We start from the raw sequence: 21,002 nt of genomic DNA on the forward strand, positions 1-21,002 counted from the left end.
CTTATTGTTCCTTTCATTCCCATAAACTCTGCTATTTTTCTATCCAAGTTTTCAAATTTTTCTTTGTGCTCACTATATTCTTAATGTCTTTTACTTCTGTAGCCATGTTTCTTTCACGTTTATGATTTGATTTAGGAGATGTGTATGAACCTCATTGATAAGGTTTTTCAAGTCCTGTGTCTCATCTGGAGGTTCGTTTTGTTCCTTTATCTGAGGAATATCTTTGTTTTCTTTGTATGGTTTGTAATTTGCTGATGTCTAGGCATCTGATTATGATGCTAAGTTTATTCTGAGGTTCGGTTTCTCTCTCTTGCCTAGGGATTTACAGTTAAGTAACTGTGCTACTACTGCTATTTGAGTGTTGATTCAATTTGTTCTCTCTATTTAGGATTGCCCCTGTTTAACTGCTCATACCAGGGCTAAGGACCCAGCAATGGGGTGCAGGTCAGTTTCCAAGGGCCTTGGAGAGGGTGGCGGTAAACACACTTGCTTGCCTCTTTTAGTATTCTTTTTGTTCACTTTTCTGATCCAGCCAGCAGATGGCGCTCTTCCATAGACCTCTCAGCTCAGACTCCCAGTGCTGGGGGAAGTCCACAGGCAGGTGAATGGAGCAGAAGCAATACATGTATCCTCAGGGCTGTCCAAGTGTCACAAGCAAACTTTTTCAGAAGCTGTTCTCCACCCTTAACCACTCACACCCATCCTACCTCTGCTCTCTAGGAAACAAGCCAAAGGGAGTAGGAAGGGTGATTGAGAAGGCAAATTATCTTTAGCTCTCAGCAGGCTCTCAGTAAGCAATATCACAGTGCCTTCAAGCCTGGAAGTATGTGAACCCTCTAATGCAGCAGACCAAGTTCACTGGCCAAAATCTGAATTTGACATAGGCGGTGTCCCTCCTCTTCCCTTTCTTTGGAAAGAGGAACTCTGCAACCCCCTTGGTCTGCAGCTACTGCAATCTACAGCCACTAGAGTCCACAGGCTGATATTTACTCCATAGGTGGGGGAAAGGGCACCTGCTGCTGCTTTTGCAGCTTTTCTCATGGAATCTTTCAGCCAGTTGAGATTGGTTTTCTTCACCCTTCTCTCTTCTGGGTGGTGTCTCACCTTCCCCTTGTATCCTGAGCCCCAGAGCAGCCCTCCAGAAAATCTCCACCTGTCTTCTAGATATTTTTTTCTGGGATAGAAGTGATCCCTATGCCTCTGTAATCCTCCATCTTCCTGGAAGTCTCTCAGGTCTTTATTTCTTTATGCTGCTTTGAACAACTATTTTCTTTCCTTTCAGTTTAAGAACTCCCATTAGCATTCCTTGTAGGCAGATCTAGTGCTGAGGAACTCCCTCAGCTTTTGTTTATCTAAGAATGTTTTAATCTCTACTTCACTGTTTGTTTATTTATTATTTTTTATTTTTAAAGAAGCTTTAGATTACATAAATGTTACATTATTGCAAAGGCAATTACTTATTTCAACCATTTTATCCTTTGGTTTTCATATGTCATGTCTTATTTTTGTGCATTTTTTTTTACCTTTTTGGTCACTCTTTCTGACAGTCTTCACTTCTACACTCTCCTCTAAGCCTCTCTCAAGATCTTATCTTTTCTTTTCCAGCTGCAGAACTCTTTTTATTGTTTCCTGAAGAGCTGGATTCTTTTTTATGAACTCTCTTTTTTTACTTATATATTTTTTATTTTTAAAGAAGCTGTAGGTTACATAAATCTTACATAAAAATATAGGGGATTCCCATATACCCCACCATTACCCCCTCCCACATTTCCCCCATTAACAACATCTTTCATTATTGTGGAACATTTGTTTCAATTGATGAACACATATTGAAGAATTGTTGCTAAAACTGGACAATAGTTTACACTTTGCACCCCACAATTTTATAGGTTTTGACAAAATGAATAATGGCCTATATCAGTCATTGCAATGTCATGCAGACAATTGCAATGATTCCAAATTACCCCGTGTTACAACTATTCTTCCCTCAGAACTTCTGGTGGTCACTGCCTTTATATCAACGATACAAGTTCTTCCATTGCTAGAATAATTGTAAGTCTACTTAAGTCCATAAGTTACAGTTACTCCTTATGTTTGTTCATTCCTCAATCTTGAGGATTTGGGGCTGGTGGTGACCACTATGTTTTTGTTTGAAAATGTGCTTAGATCCCATGGCTTTCTTATTTTTGAAAGAGAGTGTCACCAAATTTTAAATTCGTGCTTATTTGTTGTTTACTTCAGCACAATAAATATTTACTCCCCCCTTCATTCTTATCACCATGGTTTCTGGGACTCCCTTGTGTATAACACATTGCTTTTCTCTTGCAGCTTTCAGAATTCTCACTTTGTCCTTTGTATTTGATAGTGTAATCAATATATGATGGGGTATATTTGTCTTTATGTTTATCCTGTTTGGTATTCTCCAATCTCTTGGATGTGTATATTCATAATTTGCTAAATTTGGAAGGTCTCCATCATTATTTCTTTTCAATTCCTTCTGCTCCTTTCTCTCTTCTTCTCTTCTCCTTCTTTGACTCCTGTATCATATACATTCTTGTACTTTAAATGGTATCCCATTGTTGTCTTATATCCCCTTTTTCTTTCTGCTCCTCAGCCTCTCTCATGTCAAGTGTTTTGTCTACAAGTTCACTGAATCTTACTTCTGCCAGTTCCAATCTGTTATTGAAATCCTTCTGGACGTTTAGCATTTCATTTACTGTGGTCTTCAATTACATTCATTCTGTTTGTTTCCTTTTAAACTTTCTATTTACTTAGACTCTAATATTGTTCATTCATTGTTTTCTTGATATCCTTTAGTTATTTCTCTGTGTCTTCCTTCATCTCCTTGAACATTTTTAAGATCATTATTTAAAAGGCTTTGTTTCATGTTACTTTCTCATCTTCATTGATGTTTTCTATATTTTTATCTTTTTCCTTTCACTGGGCCTTCATTTCCTGTTTCTTAGTTTGTCTTATACTCTTCTTTGCACACTATACTTTTTAATATTTTAAAATGTTAACTCTGTGATTTACTCCCTGGGATGTCTGTTTTTTAGTTTTGGAAACACCTGGTGATAAGAGAATTTTTCCTGAGCATCAATGTTCCCCTATCAGAAAGATAGAAAGATCTGCTCAAGGCAATAAGAGTGTGCAGAATTTTTCTGTCTTTTTGGGCCTGTCTTGCTCTGGGATTTTTCTTGTTATTTTTTTTTGAGCTCCCCTGTTTATAGGAGTTTGTTTGTTCCCTCTATTTTCAGGACACTGACCTCCCTCTCCCCAGTATCTGCATTCCGCAAGTCTTTGTCCCAGACTGCCTCCCTCTACATATTTTTTCAATCATGTCATTGTCTCATGCTGCTTTTGCCTGGAGGGCAAATACTGGAAGGAGGGTCACCCCAGAGAAGACTTTGCCAAGTCAGTCTCTCCAGCTAAAACAGGGCCAGGGGCACACTTGACCTGATGAGTGTATCAGGAAGGATCTTAAAATCTTCTCCTACAGCTCCCAAAGGCTGAGCTTTGTGACCTCTCCAGCAAATGCAGCCCTCCTGCAAACTGACCCCACAGTTCTGAGGCAGCACTGCATCTTTAAATCTACTGCCTATGACCCTGTCCAGGGAGGGCTGAAACAGTGACTGCTGCTGCCCTTGTCTGGGGAAGAGTTAAGGCAATAGCTTCCACCTCCCTTTTCTGGGGCAGTCCATAACAATTAACTGCCCTCAGACACCTGACCCAGCATCCAAATTATCCAATCAAAAACTATGATCAGTGATTGGCTATGACCGCCTCTGCTCTTGGGGCAGATGATTTCTATGTCACTTTCTGTCACCAGCAGTCAGTCAGGTACTGGACCCAACAGCAACCTGCCATGAGAGAGGGGGATGGGTTTTGGTAGCAGCTATGTGGAGAGGGCAAATTTCAATTTTGTTACTTCAATTTATCAACCCTTCCTTGGATGCTGCACAGTATTCCCTGGCCTCTAGAGCCTCAAAATAACTGCCCAGACAGTTCCTACCTGTTTAATAGTTATTTTGGTAGAAAGACTGAATCCTTGAGCTCCCTACTCTACCATCTTCCCTGGAAGTTGCACACATCATTTCTTTCTTTCTTTTTTTTTTTTTTCTTTGAGTACTGGGGCCAATGGGGATTGAACCTGAGACCTCATATGTGGGAAGCTGGTGCTCAACCACTAAGCCATATCAGCTACCCTGAGTTAGTTTTTCCATTTAATTGCTTGTTGTTTGCCCGAACTCAGGTCCTCATATATGGGAAACAGGAGCTCAACAACTTGAGCCACATCCATTCCCCACCTCATTCCTTTTTAATCTCGAAAAATATTCCATTTTGTTAATCTATGTTATCAGTTGATAGACACTTGGGTTTGCTTTCCTCTTTTGGCAATTGTGAATATGGTGCTATGAGCGTGGTGGGCGAATACCTGTTCAAGTCCCTGCTTTCAATTCTTTTGGAGATATACCTAGTAGTGGAATTGCCAGGTCATATGATAATTCTCTGCTAGGTTTTCTGAGGAATGGCTGAACTGTCTTCTACAGTAGCTGCACCATTTTACATTGCCACCAGCAATGAATGTTTCTGTTTTTCCACATCCTCTCCAAAATTTGTAATTTTCTGTTTGTTCAATAGTAGTAATTCTAGTGGGCGTGAAATAGTATCTCACTGCAGTTTTCAAAATAATAATGATCATTTATTTATTACTTGTGACAGTTTGAGATTAGTTTATGAATCCCCAAAATAAAATGATTATGTTTGTAAACTAATCTATTCCTTTGGGCTTGATACCCTTTGATTGTATTAAATTCAGCTGAAGTGACTTTGATTAGATTATCTGTTAAGATTGGGGCTTTGATTTGACCATATCAGTAAGGCATGACTCGGGTTGAGCCCTACCCTCTTGGTGGGTCTGATTTAAATGGACACTCACTTAAGAAGAAACCAAAGAGAAAACTTTGCCATTTTTGATCCTGCCATGTAACAGAAAGGAGACAGCTCAAAGTGCTAATGCCCTGGGGAGAGATGGAGCATTTGCCTGGTAGCTTAGAGCTGACCTTTGGAAGACAGCCAAGACTAATATAGGAAGCCCTGAGAGAAAAGCCCTATACCAGCCTACAGCTGAGACTGGGAAGATGCTGGGCCCACGAAGCTGCAGGGGAAGAGGAAACCCCAAAGGAAAGGCTGAAACCTGCCTGCGATCACCTGTCATTTTGCTTCAATGCAAGATAACTGATTTTGGTGAAAAAGTACCACTTCTGGTACCTTGAGTTGGACTTTCCACTGCCCTGGGTCTGTAAGCTTTTACCTCAAGTGAAAACCCATTGTAAAAGCCAACAGATTTCTAGCACTTTGCATTGTCATTTTTTTGGCAGGCTAATACATTCATAGAAAAGAACAACATTTTTCAATTTTAAGAGGTAGATTAGTTTTTAAATATTAGGATGTGTAGCATATTAGAGGAAAATAGAGTGTACAATAATCTTAACATCATGTTTAGAATAAGATAGTATACTGAAAATACAATGCATAAGAATTGGGCAGAATATAGCAATACCCTTTATTTCAAAAGACATAATTGGACCAGGTAAACTCATTTTTACTAAATTTCGATGATGGCAATTGAATGGGTGTGGCCATTTTAATAATGGCAGCATTGTGCTTGAATCAAAGTTTGTTTTAATAGTGTTATTATAAGTACGGAGAAGAGTTAATAGCACCTTTCCTTGGTAATTACTTAAAGGAATGATGTGGAGTTAAAGGCCTCTTTTGGCATACTTACCATGTCCTTGCTGTAGCCTAAGGAGGTATAACGTATTATGATATACAATAAGGCCAGCCTGTTTTATCTGTTACAAGTAAACAGTCCCAGAAAATGAACCCTCCTAATTTCTTATATTTTCACATCTGACTTTGAACAAAATTCCATTTCTTTCATGCTCAATTGTGTTGGGGAGAGGAAATATTTCTTAAAAGATTTTAAAAGCTGAAAAAGGTAGCTCCTTGAAGATAACTTAGTCATGACTTCAAGAATAAGGGTCAAAGTTGTCTCCTTCAAATGGGCTTCTTGGACAACCTCTATTGGTTACCAACCTTCTCATAACTGAACCCCATAACAGCCTAATGCATTGGGAAAAAGGAGGGCAAGGTGGATAACATTAACATTGTTAAACAAGTGTTTAAGTGACTCTTTCAAGTCTAAGAAACCTTTGGCATCACAGTGTCTGAAATGATTGACTAAATGTATAAAAGACCTTAATTTAGCAATGAGCTTCCTTTCCCCTTTGTTTCAGTTAGTCAAAATCCACTTTGTAAATAGGAACAATGTATCCATCATTCTGTCTTAACAATGGTGTTCTTCTGGTAGTGAATATTGTAGCTGTTAACTATATATTTAAAACTAGCACAATAACAAAACATATAAGAATTGTAAGATCATTGGTGGTCATTAAATATGTTACTATTCTTCTTGCACAAATATAAGAAGAGAGGCTATGCGTCTGAGCATTTATAGCTTATGAGTGTCTTGTTTTCCACCCATACTGGAGTTGAGCAAATGTACTTGTTCCACTAATGAAAGGACATGAATTCATGACCAGATCCATGATCCACTTCTGCAGAATGAGGACAAACCAAGAAGACAAAAATACAATGAAGTATGGTGCAGCCTGTTTCACATTCCCATTAAAATGAAAGACCAAGTTGGAGGATGATATCTTGTACAATGAGAACAATATACTCCAGGTAGTTCAGCAGTGGGTAACCTGATAAACACCAGGAACCCCACCAACTCCATAAGGAAACTCGAGGGGCTGAGACCTTATGCACCACACACTGCCAACAGTGCCTAAGATCAGTGGCAGCCTGAGCGAATCACACCTAGCCCAGCAAGCTCTAGTGGAAGAACAACAACATTCTGATTTCTATGGCCCCGAGTCTGGAGCTTAGGAAGCTCAAGGGCATTGGGACCCTGGCTACTGCAAGAACTCATTGTGGTTTTGATTTGCATTTCCCTAATGGCTAATGAAGTGAGCATCTGTTCATGTGCTTTTTAGCCATTTGTTTATCCTTTTGGGGGAATGTCTATTAAAGTCTTTTGCCCATTTTGTAATTGGGTTGTTGATTTTTTGATGTTGAGTGTAGGATTTTTCTATATATTCCAGATATTAAATCCTTATTGGATATGTGGTTTCCAAATATTTTCTCCTAGTTAGTAGGCTGTCTTTTCACTTTCTTGAAAAGGTCCATTGATGTGCATACATTTTTTATTTTGATGAGCTCCCATTTATCTATCTTTCATTGTTGTTGCTTATGCTTTGGGTATAAATTCTGAGACATCATTAAGTAAGATACTTCCATATGTTTTCTCTAGGACTGTTATAGTCTTGGATATACAGTTCTCCCAGCACCATTTGTTGAAGATACATTCCCAATTGAGTGGACTTGGAAACCTTGTCAAAAAAAAAAAAAAAAAAATTGGCCATTGTTCTAAGTATAGCAGGGAGCCAGGTAAAATGACAGCTTCCCACCAAACTGAGAGAGATCTGTCAGACCAAGAAAGACTCAGAAAATTCCAGCTTGGTGAGCAAATAAGCATTTACTAGGGAGCTTACTTGGGACCTCACTGTCAATTGTCAGAGGGGAGTCTTCTCTCATGGGGAGTCTGAGCCTGGTCATGGCTTAAATCATCATCCTTGGTGGTAGGAGGATAGCTTGTTGCTTCCAAAGCTCAAGTTTGCACTTGCCACAAAGCAAGAGGAGTCCTTTATACTACATGTCTATGTGTTGATTGGGGGGTATATGAGGGAAAATATGATTAAGAAATGCAGTGCTTGGGACAAATAATGAAGGAACAGACATTCACAATGTTTCTCAGTGGGGCAGAAGTTACACTTTCATAAGTAACTACATAAAATGAGCATTTACAAAGTTTGTCAGTAGGGCTGAAGTTACATCTTTACAGTAATTATGTAAGTGGTCTACTGACAAGAAGGTGGCCAAGCAGTTCACAATCAGATTATTCTTATTTCTATGACAGAGATCTAAGCATACAAGATTTACTTATCAGTCATGAGCTCACAAAGGGTGATTTCTCATTAAATGAAATGCTGCTGTGACTAGGAGAAGAACCTGGAAGGGTTGTGGGAAAAAATGCAAAACTGTATATGTTACAGTCATAGATGTGAGGGTTTATTCTGAATTCTCAATTCAATTCCATTGGTCTATTTATCTATCCTTGTGCCAGTAAGGTACTGTTTGGATCACTGTAGCTTTGTAATAAGTTTTCAAGTCAGTAAGTATGAGTCCTCCAAAACTGTTCTTTTTGAAGATGGTTTTGGCTATTTCAGGCCCTTTACCCTTCTAAATGGCAAATTTGATGATTGGCATATTGGCATATTTCTGTGAAGTGAGCTGTTAGAAATTTGCCTAAGTTTACATTGAATCTGTAAATCATTTTGGATAGAATTGGCATCTTAACATACTTGGTCTTTCATTCTATGAGCATGGAATGTCCTTCCATTTATTTAGATCTTTTCTGATTCCTTTTAGAAAAGTTTGTAGTTTTACAAGTCCTTTACATCCTTGGTTAAATTTATCCCTAGATATATGATTATTTTATTTGCTATTGTAAATGGATTTTTGTTCTTGACTTCCTCCTCAGATTGCACATTACTAGTTCACAGAAACACTACTGATATTTGTGTGTTGATTTTGTATCCTACCACTTTACTGAGTTTATTAGCTCTAGTAGCTTTGTTGAGGATATTTCAAGATTTTTTTTTTTTATGTAAGGTCATGCCATCTGCAAATGGTGAAAGTTTTATTTCTCCCTATCCAAATAGGATGCCTTTTATTTCTTTTTATTACCTAATTTCTCTGGCTAGAGCTTTTAGTACTATATGAATAACAATGGTGATGTTGGTCATGCTTGTCTTGTTCCAGACCTTAGAGGGAATTCTTTTGTTCTTTCACCATTGACTATAATGCTAGCAGTGGGTTTTTCATATATGCTCTTTATCATGTTGAGGAAATTTCCTTCTATTTATATTTTTCAAAGTATTCTTATCAAGAAAAGATGTTGGATTTTGTTAATGCCTTATCTGCATCAATAGAAATAATTGTGTGATTTCCCCCCTATGTTCCATTAATGTGTTATATTATATTAATTGCTTTTCTTATGTTGTATACCCTTGCATACCTACGATAACGCCCACTTGGTCATGGTGTATAATTCTTTTAATGTGTGTTTGGATTCAGTTTGCTAGTATATCGTAGAGGATTTCTGCATCTATATTCATAAAATAAATTGATCTTTAATTTTCTTTTATTTTAGTGTCTTTATCTGGCTTAAGTGTTAGGGTGATATGAGTTATGTAGTATTCCCTCCTGTTCAAATTTTGGAAGAGTTTTTAACATGATTAGCTTTAACTCTTCAGGGAATATTTGGTAGAACTCACATGTGAAGCCTTCTGATTCTATGCTTTTTTTTGTTCACAGATTTTTTATGACTTATATAATTTCTTTATTTGTAATTGGTCTGTTGAGATCTTATCATTCTTCCCAAGTCAGAATAGAGACGTTTATGTTTTTCTAGGGATTTTTCCATTTCTTCTAGGGTGTTTAATTTGTTGGCATGTAGTTGTTCATAGTATCATTTCATGATTCATTTTATTTCTGTGGAGTAAGTAGTAATGCTCTCCCTATCTTATTTTACTTATTTGCATCGTCTCTCTTCTTTTGTCAGTCAAGCTAATGACTTGTCAATTTTATTGATATTTTTAGAGAATCAACGTTTGGTTTTGTTAATACTCTATTGTTTTATTCTCTATATCATATATTTCTGCTATAATCTTTGTTATTTCTTTCCTTCTCATTGCCTTAGGTTTATTTCTTTTTTTTTATTAGAGAAGTTGTGAGCCTATAAGACAATCATGCATAATGTACAGAATTCCCATATAGTACCCCTCTACCAAAACCTTACACTGTTGTGGAACATTTTTTTAGAGATTGTGAAAGAACAGAATCAAATTATTGCCACTAACTATGGTCCACAACATACACAATATATATTTTTTCTCATACAACCCTATATTTGATTGCCAAAGGGATGCCAAAGCAAAGTACCAGAAATTTGTAAGTTTTCTGTAAGCTTTCAGAATCTGAAATTTATTTGGGTTAAAAATTTACAGTTACAAGGCCCTGAAGAGTCCAACTTTCAAGGTTGCTTTCTCACCAAAGTCAGTTGCCACATGTTGAAGCAAGATGGTTGCTGATCTTTGCCAGGGTTCAGCCTTCCCTCTGGCCTTTCTCTCAGCTATAAGCTGGCACAGGACTTATCTCTCAGGGTTTCCTCTCTCTTATGCATAGAGCTCATTTCTTTCTGTGCTTTCTATATCAGTCTTCACTCTTCTGTTGTCTTCTCGAAGCCAGCTACAAACTATCAGGTGAATACCTCATTTCTCCCTGGGGCCCCAGCATCAAAAATGACAGAGCTCTCTCTTCCAGCATGTCTTCAAGAATGTGAATGAGTGTCATTTATATTGGCCCACCAAGGGGGCAGGGATTCAATCTGAGTCATGCCTTACTGATGTGGTTGAATCAAAGCCCTAATCTTAACAGGTAATTTAATCAGTGACCCCTCAACTCAATCCAATATAGTGAAACAGTATGTGGTAGTTTGAGATTATTTATGAATCCCAAATAGGCAGTTTGTAAACTAATCTATTCCTCTGCATGTGATACATTTTCATTATATTAAATTCAAAGGATTCAAGTTTACTTGATAAAATCAATTTAAGGCTTTTGATTTGACCATGTCAGTAAGATGTGACTCAGGTTGTGTCCCCATTACTTTGGTGGGCCTACGAAAATGGACACTTACTGAAGAAGACACTCACGAAAAGAGAGTGCTCTGTCACCTGGGGCCCTGGGAAGAGAGTTGACCCATTCACCTTGGGAAGAGAGTGGAGATTGATATAGGAAGACGTTAGAGACAAGCTCAGTGCTAGGCTACAACTGAGATCAGGAAGAAGCTGGGTCCATGGAGCTTCAAGAAGAAGAGGAAGTCAGAGGGGACTTAAGTCTAAAACACATGCAGAGATGAGCCACCATTTTGCTTCAACATGTGGCAATCGACTATAGTGAGAAAGGAAGCTTGAGTTGGACTATTTACAGCCTTGTAACTATAAGCTTTTACCCCATATAAATGCCCTTTACAAAAGCCTACAGATTTCTGATACTTTCTACTAGCACCCCTTTGGCAACTAATACAGGGTACATAGCATGCCCAGAAGAATAGATCAGTTTACAAACATAATCTTTTTCTTTTTGGAATAAAAAATAATATCAAAATGTTATGATCCCCTATTATTAACACTTTGTATTAGTATTGTACATTTGTTATAATTTTTGAAAGAATACTCTCATATTTTTACTGTTAACCATAGTCCATCTTCTATCACATGGTTCATTGTGTTATACAGTTCTATGCCTTGTACATTCTATCCAAAGTGGATACACAATGGCTCTCACTTTCATCACAGAGTTCTACAGTCACTGTCCCAGTAAACCTTTGGATATTTTCCTTAGTCCAAAAGAAAAAATCCCATACTCCCCTATTATTGGTGCTTAGTGTTGATATAGTACCTTCCTTGACACTGATGCAAGAATATCACAATGCAGTTTATAAGTTATATTAATTTTATATTTTCCATGCAATGCCATATTTTTGCCACATTGTAATAGTGACATATATTTGTTCTGGTTCATAGAAGAGCATTCTTGCATTTGTGTTATCCTCATCCTCTCTGTATCCTCATCCACCTCTGGGTTCACTATGTTATTCAGACTCTAGATTATTCTCTAGCTTTTCTTTGACATTTACATCCCTAAACTGCACTTTCAGCTACAACCCCATTTATAAACCAGCCATTTTAGTTACACTCACTATAATATGTTACCATCAACTATATCCATTTCCACACTTTTACAGTCAAGTTAATTGAAAATTCTACATACATTAAGCATCAATACCACTTCTGAGTTCTCATTCTATTTCCTAATATTCTATAGTCTAGGTTTTAACTCCATGGGTTTATTCTTTGTATTTAGTTCATATTGGAGAGACTATGCAATATTTTTCTTTTTGTGTCTGGCTTATTTCATTGAGCATAATGTCCTCAAGTTTCATCCATGTTATTATATGTGTCACAATTTCATTTCCTCTCACAGCAGCATAGAATTCTATCATATGTATATACCACCTTTTGTTTATCAATTCATTGGTTGATGGGCACTTGGATTGTTTCCATCTTTTGACAATTGTGACTAATTCTGCTATGAACATCTGTGTGCAATTGTCTGTTTGTGTCACTGTTTTCAGTTTGGATATATTCTTAAGTAGAGGGATTGCCAGATCATGTGGCAGTTCTATATTTAGCTTCCTCAGGAACTGACAAATTGTCTTCCACAGAGGCTACACAATTCTACATTCCCACCAACATGGAAGGAGTGTTCTTATTTCTCCATATCCTCTCTGGTATTTCTTTTCTTTCTTTCTTCTTTTTAAAAATAATTGCCTTTCTGTGAAGAATGAGATGATAGCTCATAGTAGTTTTGATTGCATTTCCCTAATAACTAGTGACATTGAACATTTCTTTCATGTGCTATTTGTCATTTGTATTTCCTCTTGGGAGAAATGTCTATTTAAGTCTTTTGCCCATTTTTGAAATGGATTGCTTGTTTTCTTATTGTTGAATTGTATGATATCTTCATATAGCATGGAAATCAAACCTTTATTGGACATGTGGTCTCCAAATATTTTGTCCCATTGAGTGGGTTGCCTTTTTACCTTCCTAACAAAGTCTTTTGAAGCACAAATGTGTTTAAGTTTGAGGAAGTCCCACATTTATCCATTTTTTTATTTCATGGCTTGTGCTTTCAGTATAAGGTTTGAGATAACCTCCACCCAGGTCTTGAAGAAGTTTCCCTACATTTTCTTCTAGAGTTTTATGGTTTTCACTTTTTATTTAGTTATTTGATCCATTTTGAGTTAATTTTTGAATAACGTGTGAGGTAGGGGTCCTCTTTCTTTCTTTTGAATATGGAGATATGGATATTCAGTTCTCCCACCACCATTTGCTGAATAGACTGTTCGGACCCAGCTGGGTGTGTTTGACAGGTTTGTCAAAGATCATTTGACAGGGGAAACAGTTGTGACTCAATCAGTTGGGTTCCCCTCTACCATATGGGAAGCCCTGGGTTCACGTCCCAGGGCCTCCTTCTGAAGGCAGACTTACCTGCAAGCTCTGTGGAAAGCCGACTCAGCAAGGTGATGCAACAAAAAGGGAGACAAGTAAAAAATCACAGAAGAGTGCACAGCAAATGGGCACAGAGAGCAAACATCAAGCAAGCCACAAGAGGGGGGGAATAAAAATAAATCACTTGACAATAGATGTGAGGGTTTGTTCTGAACAGTCATTTTTGTTCCATGGTCTATCTATCTTTATGCCAGTACCATGTTGTTTTCACCAGTGTAGCTTAGTTATATGATTTAAAGTCTGGAAGTGAGAGTCCTCCAACTTTGTTTTTTTCTTTTTAAGATGTTTCTAGCCTTTTGGGGCCCCTTACGTTTCCAAATTAATTTGATAATTGGGGTTTCCATATCTTTAAAAAAGCTGTTGGAGCTTTTGTCAATATTGCTTGAATTAGCATATTAATTTGGGTAGAATTGACATCTTAACGATATTTAGTCTTCCCATCATGCACATGGAATGTTCTTCCATTTATTTAGGTTTTCTTTGATTTCTTATAGCCATGCATTGTAGTTTTCTGAATACAATTGCTTTATGTCCTTGGTTATGTTCATTCCTAAATATTTTAATCATTTTTTTACTATTGTAAAAGGAATTTTTTTCCTGACTTCCTCTTCAGATTGCTCATTACTAGTGTACAGAAACACTGATTTTTGTGTAAATTAATCCTATATCCTGTCACTCTGCTGAATTCATTTTTAGCTCTAGTAGCTTTGTTGTAGGTTTTTCAGGATTTCCTAGGTATAGGATCATATCATCTGTGAATAGTAAAAATTTTACTTCTTCCTTTCCAATCTGGATGCCTTTTATTTCATTTTCTTGCCTGATCTCTCTAGCTAGAACATTTAGCATGATATTGAACAATGATGTTGACAGTGGGCGTACTTGTCTTGTTTCCACTCAGTGGGAAAGCTATCAGTCTTTCACCATTGAGTACAATGTTAGCTGTGGGTGTTTCACATATAGCCTTCATCGTGTTGAGAAAATTTCCTTTGATTCCTACCTTTTGGAATGTTTTTTTTTTTTTTTATCAAAGAAAGCATGCTGGATTTTGTCAAATGCTTTTCTGCATCAGTCTAGATTATCATGTGATTTTCTTCTTTGATTTGTTAATGTAGTATATCAGGCTGATTGATTTTCTTGTGTTGAACCACACTTGCATGTCTGGGATAAACCCACTTGATCACCATGAATAATTCTTTTAATGTGTTGTTGGATCCAATTAATGAGTATTTTGTTGAGGATATTTGCATCTGTGTGCATTAGGGAAATCAGTTTGTAATTTTCTCTCTTCATAATGTCATTATCTGGCTTTCATATTAGGGTGATATTAGCTTCATAGAATGAGTTTTGTAGTGGTCCTATATTTAACTTTTTTGGAAGAGTTTGAATAAGATTGGTATTAAATCTTCTGTGAATGCTTGGTAGAATACACCTGTGAAATCATCTGTCCTGGGTTTTTTATTTTGGGGAGTTTTTTGATGCTTTACTTGTGACTGGTTTGTTGAGGTCTTCTATTTCTTCTGGAGTCATTGAAGATTGCTCATATGTTCCTAGCGCTTTTTCCATTTCATCTAAATTGCCTAGTTTGTTGGTATATATTTGTTCATAGTATCCTCTTATGATCTCTTTTATTTCTGTTGGGTCAGTAAGAACATCTCCATTTTCATTTTTTATTTTATTTTAATTTTTTTTGCATCCTCTCTTTTTGTTTTTGTCAGTCTAGCTAAGGATTTGTCAATTCTGATGATTTCTTTGAAGAACCAACTTTTAGTTTTCCTAATTCTCTCTCTCCTTTTTTTTGTTGTCAATTTCATTTATTTCTTCTCTGATCTTTGTTATTTCATCCTTTCTGCTTGCTCTGGGCATAGTTTGCTGCTCTTTTTCTAGTTCCTCTAGATGTGTTGTTATGTCACTGATTTTAGTTCTTTCTTCTTTTTTTAATGTAAACATTGGTGGCTGTAAATTCTCCCCTCAGCACGCTTTCAGTACATCCATAGGTTCTGATATGCTGTGTTCTTGTTTTCATTCATCTCAAGATATTTATAGAATTCTCCTGCAATTCCTTTTTTGGCCCACTGATCATTTAATAGTGTGTTGTTTAATCTCCATATAATTGTGAATTTTCCCTTTCTCTGCCTGTTGTAGATTTCCAGCTTTATTTCATTATGATCAGAGAAAGTGCTTTGGGTAATTTCAATCTTTTAAAATTTATTGAAGTCTACTTTATGATACAACCTATGGTCTATCATGGAGAAAGATCAATGAGCACTTGAGAAGAATGTATGTCCTACTGTTTTAGGGTATAATGTTCTGTATGTCTATTAGGTTAAGTTTGTTTATATTATCAAGCTCTCTGTTTCTTTATTGATCCTCTCCTGAGATAATCTATATAATGGTGAGAGTGGTGTATTGAAATCTCCAATTATTATTGTAGAGACATCTATTTCTTCCTTCAGTTTTGTCAGTGTTTGCCTCATATTATTTGGGGCATCCTGGTTAGGTGCATATATCTTTATGATTGTTATCTCCTTCTGGTGAATTGGCCCTTTTGTTAGTAGATAATGACTTTCCTTGCCTCTAATAACAGCCTTGCTTTTAAAATCTATTTCACTGAATGTAAGTATAGATACTCTAGCTTTTTTGTTTATTGCATGCTTGTAATATCATTTTTCAACCTTTCCCTTTGAATCTATTTGTATCCTTGCATCTAAGGTGTGTCTCTTTTAGACATCATATAGTTGGCTTGTATTTTCTTATCCATTCTGCCAATTCTGTGTCTTTTGCTTGGGGAGTTTAATCCATTAACATTCAATGTTATTTCTGTAAAGGCAGTCCTTACTTCACCCATTTTGATGTTGGGTTTTAGCTGTCATATCTTGCTTTCACAACTCCTTTTACACTTTTAGTTTATTTTACTTATATAATAGTAAAAGACTCTCTTCCAAGTCTCTCTCTCCTGTCTTTTCTTTTCAGGCTGTTGTACTCCCTTTAGTATTTCCCAAAAGGTGGTCTCTTGGATACAAACTTTTTCAGTTTCTCTTTCTCTGTGAAATTCTAGACTCATTCTCAGCAGAGTATGGATTGAGTGTGTGTACCTCTTTCCAACACTTCTTCTGTGTCCTTTTATTTCCCCTGGGGATACTTGTGTATGTGGTGTTCCTCAGCTGTTTATGTTCTGCCTTAGGTCTCTACAGACTTGGGTCTCTGTGACTGGATATATATGGAATTCTAACTCACTGATGTGAGTGATGCTATGGTCTGCATCTGTGGCAGGAGGGACCTATGACTTGTTGCCACTGTGTGACTCTTAGACTGCGCAAGACTAAGTGAAGGGAAAGTGTACATCCTGGTGGGTCCAAGATGTCCATTTCCTGCTTGATTTTGATGTTTTCTTTTCTTTTTCTTTGATTCTGCATTTGTGGAATCTTTCTTCATTCTCTATCATACTCCAGAATTCCAATCAAGTGGGACTTGTCCTTTTATTAGTTGATTCTTGGGGGATACCATATTGCTGATGTCACCTCTAACAACTAATTCTTCTGTCAGCTGCAATTTATTAAAACCATCCTGCAAATTTTTCATTTCAGTTATTGTGGTCTTCAACTTGAGTAGTTCCGTCCTGTTTTTAAATTTTCTATCTTTTTATTTAGATTCTTATTCATTATTTTTTCCCTGATATTAGTTCTTTCTTAGTTTTCCTTCATATCCTTGGTCATATTGAAGTTCATTATTTTAAAGTCTTTGGTGTTTCCTCTATTTTGTCGTTTTCATTGACATTTACTGGATTTTTATCATCTTCTTTCAGATGGAGCATAATTTCCTATTTGTTTGTTTATCTTATAATCTTTTGTTGCTCACTGTACATTTTAATACTTTTAAATGTTTTCTCTGTGATTTAGTCCCTGAGTTATCCATTACTTGAGTTTGTATATAGCTAATGATATGACAGATGTTTCTTGATTGCTAGGAGTTAACAAACCAAAGTAACCAATGCAAAAATCACATTTCACAGTCTTGCAAATTGACTTTGCCTTGGCCAGTGCACTTCTTTAGAGTTCAGCCCTCTTATCAAGAAGATCAGTCCAAGGTGAATGCAAAGTGGATCATCTTTCCTATCTTTCTAGGCCTCTGTTTTGTCCTGGGCTTGTATTTACTAGTGGCCTTAAAAGTCACCTGTTTACAGGAATGTGAATGCCCCTTTACTGCTTAGAAAATAGACTTTCTCCCTCCTCTGGATGCTCCACCACAGGACTTAAAGCAGATATGTGTTTGCCCCAGGCACCTGATGCAATTGTTTCTTACACTGCTTTTGCTCTGATTTTGCTTGGAGGACAATTTCTGGAAAGGGTAGTAAGCTGGAGAGGAGTTTTCGAGGTCAGTCTTTCCCAGCAGGAAAGAGGCCAGGGGCACATAAAGAGAGTGCAGACTGACTTTACTCTGCCCTTGGGAAGGGTAAGGGAGGGACTAAGAAGGGTGGTAGGAGCCACTTCTTGGATCTTTGAATCTGTGTTTTCTTTGTCTTACTTACCTAGTAAAGGTAGCCCTTTAACTATTTTCTATAGTTTTGAGAAGTGTACTGTCTTTAACTTTCCTCTGTTAGTTTTGCCTGGGTCAGGATGGAACAAATGGCTGCCCTCAGAGATGGGCTACCATGACCTGAAATAGCTAATAAAAGAAATAAGACGCAGCAAAAAGACACAGAAAACAGACAACCGGGGGAGGGGAGGGGAATTATATAAATAAAAATAAATCTTTAAAAAAAACAAAAAAACAAAAAAAAACAAAACAGTGATCAGTGATTGGACCATACACCCCAAGATCATGGTGAACTAGCTTTTTATGTCACTCCCTAGCACAAGCAAATTGCATCAGGGCCTGGGTTTGAGTACCTCACTGCTGTGTGCCATACCTCTGGGAGATAGAAATTGGTAGCTGCTGCACTGAGAGTGAAACACACCTGTATTTACCACAGCTTACCTGCCTCTTCCTCCTGTTCTTCCCTAGATCCCATGCAATTTTCTACTAGACTATGAAGTTTTAACATAGTTTATTCAGACATTCCCTGTATATTTAATAATTATTGTAATAGGGGGATTGATTACTGGAACTTCCTACACTGTCATCTTCCTACAATCTACAGTTCACGTTCATTTTAAAAAGAAGAAACCTGAGGTTTAAAAAGGTTAAGGGGTTATCCAATGTCATACACATATAGAGCAACAAAATCAGTAATAGATCTTGAGTCTTTCAGAAAGTTTTAGAATATTATCAGCCATTTTGCTACACTAAAATGCTTGTTGAATTAATGAATTAATTATGAGGTTGGAAATATTTGGGACCATAGACTATAGATCTCATTCCCCTATATCCACTAACACAAGGTTCCTACTTCCTAAGAGTCTGTTTTAAATTTTGCATTTAATGGAGCACAGAGGGAATCTTCTTAGTAAATAAAGAACCATCAGTCAAGTTCCCTTCTAGCTCTATAACCTGGGCCCAGAATGAAAACAGATGACTCCTAATACATTTACTTAATCTGACATATTCCCAAGAAAAATCTGTTTTGCCTTTTGAAATAAAGGAATTTGTTCCAGAGCAAGAAGGAAAAAGAAATTATATCTCAAGGGTATGCATTTCCTCTTCCAAATTACTGTCTTGGATAGAAAAGAATGAAAGATAAAGCTATAACTCATATTTTCATCTTTTTTTGTTTAATAAAATCAAATGAAATGCTGCCAAATAGGTGCATGGGAGTCACTTATATAATTAAACCTCTTTCTGGAATATATGCCATTCAGATATCAACTGGCTTACATGAAATTGGTTTTCCCAGATAAGATCTATTGCCTCATGGATAGCTGTCAATAGTTTCTAACTATGGAAATTTAAAGTAATATATGTATATATTTTTACATAAATGCTATAACTCATTCAACAATCTGATATAATTTTAGAGAAAGTGAAAAATGAATAAAGTATAGTAAATCATGTTTAGTTCAAGTCATGCCCCTGAATGTATGCAGATATTTAGTTTCTTTTAGTCTTAATGCCAGATATGAGTTTTTCCCAAAGTCTTTCCTCTAAGACCTCTCCCAATGATGATTTATAATAAAAGGATGGTGATAGTCATGTGATGAATGACATTTTATATGAAAACATTGGATATTTGAGCTTGCCCTTTCATGGCATCTAAGAAAATAAAGAGGGGGCATCAGGAGATATTCACAACCAGAACAGAGCAGATGAAAATCCAGCATTACCTTTAAATACCATTTCATACAGACAGCCTATTCTGTTAGGAAAAGGTAAATAACATTTCAATTACAGGGAAAAAAATGTTTGTGCAAATACTTTCTTCTACACTGAAGCTTCAAACAGATGCTATTTTATAAGATTATATCTATAGTAATGATTACGATTCATTAGATTTCATTAAATAGCTATCCTCAAAACCAACACACTAAATATAATTATAGTATTTTAAATGCCATACGTATTTGTGGCATTTTCTATGCAGAATTTTTTTAAAAAAGAGACCTGCTTGAGTGCAATGAACAACTATTTCTTCAATCAAAGTGGTAGGTTGCAATTGATCTTTTTCAGTGTGGTTAATGAGCAAACTCTGTTTCTACAAGCACTATGCAGGAGAAGCAGTACTTTTGTTTGAAATCATAACTGGATGATTGACATTTTCTGTTTTTCTTCATACTTAACAAAGCATATAGACTACTTTATTCTGAAGATGGTTACTGACTCTTTTTCTAGGTGAAATCTGACTGTAATTTTGAAATCTGGGTTAATATTGCCTGGCTCAATAGGTGGTACTAATCCAAAGAAATGGGAAATGAATCCTCCTTTGTTAAAGGGAATAACTCTTGACTAGTTTATCTCTTAAGGAGTGAGGATGAATCTAATTCCTCTCTTCCTTGAGTCACGAAGACTCCCTCCCCGCTTTTTCAGGGAATGGTGCTACCCTAGTGCTCTTACAGTACTGATGTAAGAAGGGCTTGGCCTCCCTTTGAGTTTGCAACAGGGAAAAGGGTTATTTCTCCAACTTCATGACTAATGCAGAATTACTGCACACTGAGCACATTTGCTGTAGTTCTCTCTCTTGAGGTCAATAATGGTTGAAGATATCTTAGGGCAGAACTTAAAGCTCAATTTGAGTACAGAGTTCCTTGGTTGTCTTCAAATTGATGGGTTTTGTAAAAGGGAAAGGTCATTTCCCTCCACTAAGCAGCAGTCATTAGTGATATCATAGGGGTTAGGCTCTGCTGCCTACCTCTACCCTTTGGATAAAGGCAAGATAACAAAATACACCTGAATGATAGGGATGGGGGATTGGGAATCTATGCATTCCATTTCAATCTAAACCTTTCATGCTTAGGCCACTTTACTTAATTAGACTGCAAACGTTAAGAGTTTCTTAAGCAAGGAAAGATACATTTTTTAAAAATTCTCTTTTTTTAGTGATTATGGGTTCATAAACTTACCCTTTCTATTTTTTTCAGTAATCTCAACATTCATGTAGAAGCAAGTATAAGACTGTATTAAGTAAGAAGCTATTGCAACTCTAGATTTATGTAGAGCACAAGAATAATTTTAGAACTGTAGCTTATCTTTTGTAGTTGATGGAGCATATATTTGATTTACATTTAATAATCATAATAATGAAAATAA

The 21,002-nt window shown here is 36.6% G+C and overlaps 1 pseudogene; it reads right to left on the minus strand.

Moving 5' to 3' along the window:
- Positions 1–6,299: 6,299 nt before the first annotated feature.
- Positions 6,300–14,292, minus strand: LOC101415429 (solute carrier family 66 member 3 pseudogene; annotated as a pseudogene).
- Between the last annotated feature and the right edge of the window lie 6,710 nt (positions 14,293–21,002).

The sequence above is a fragment of the Dasypus novemcinctus genome, chromosome 9 (genome assembly GCF_030445035.2).
Source record: "Dasypus novemcinctus isolate mDasNov1 chromosome 9, mDasNov1.1.hap2, whole genome shotgun sequence".
NCBI classification, from domain to species: Eukaryota; Metazoa; Chordata; class Mammalia; order Cingulata; family Dasypodidae; genus Dasypus; species Dasypus novemcinctus.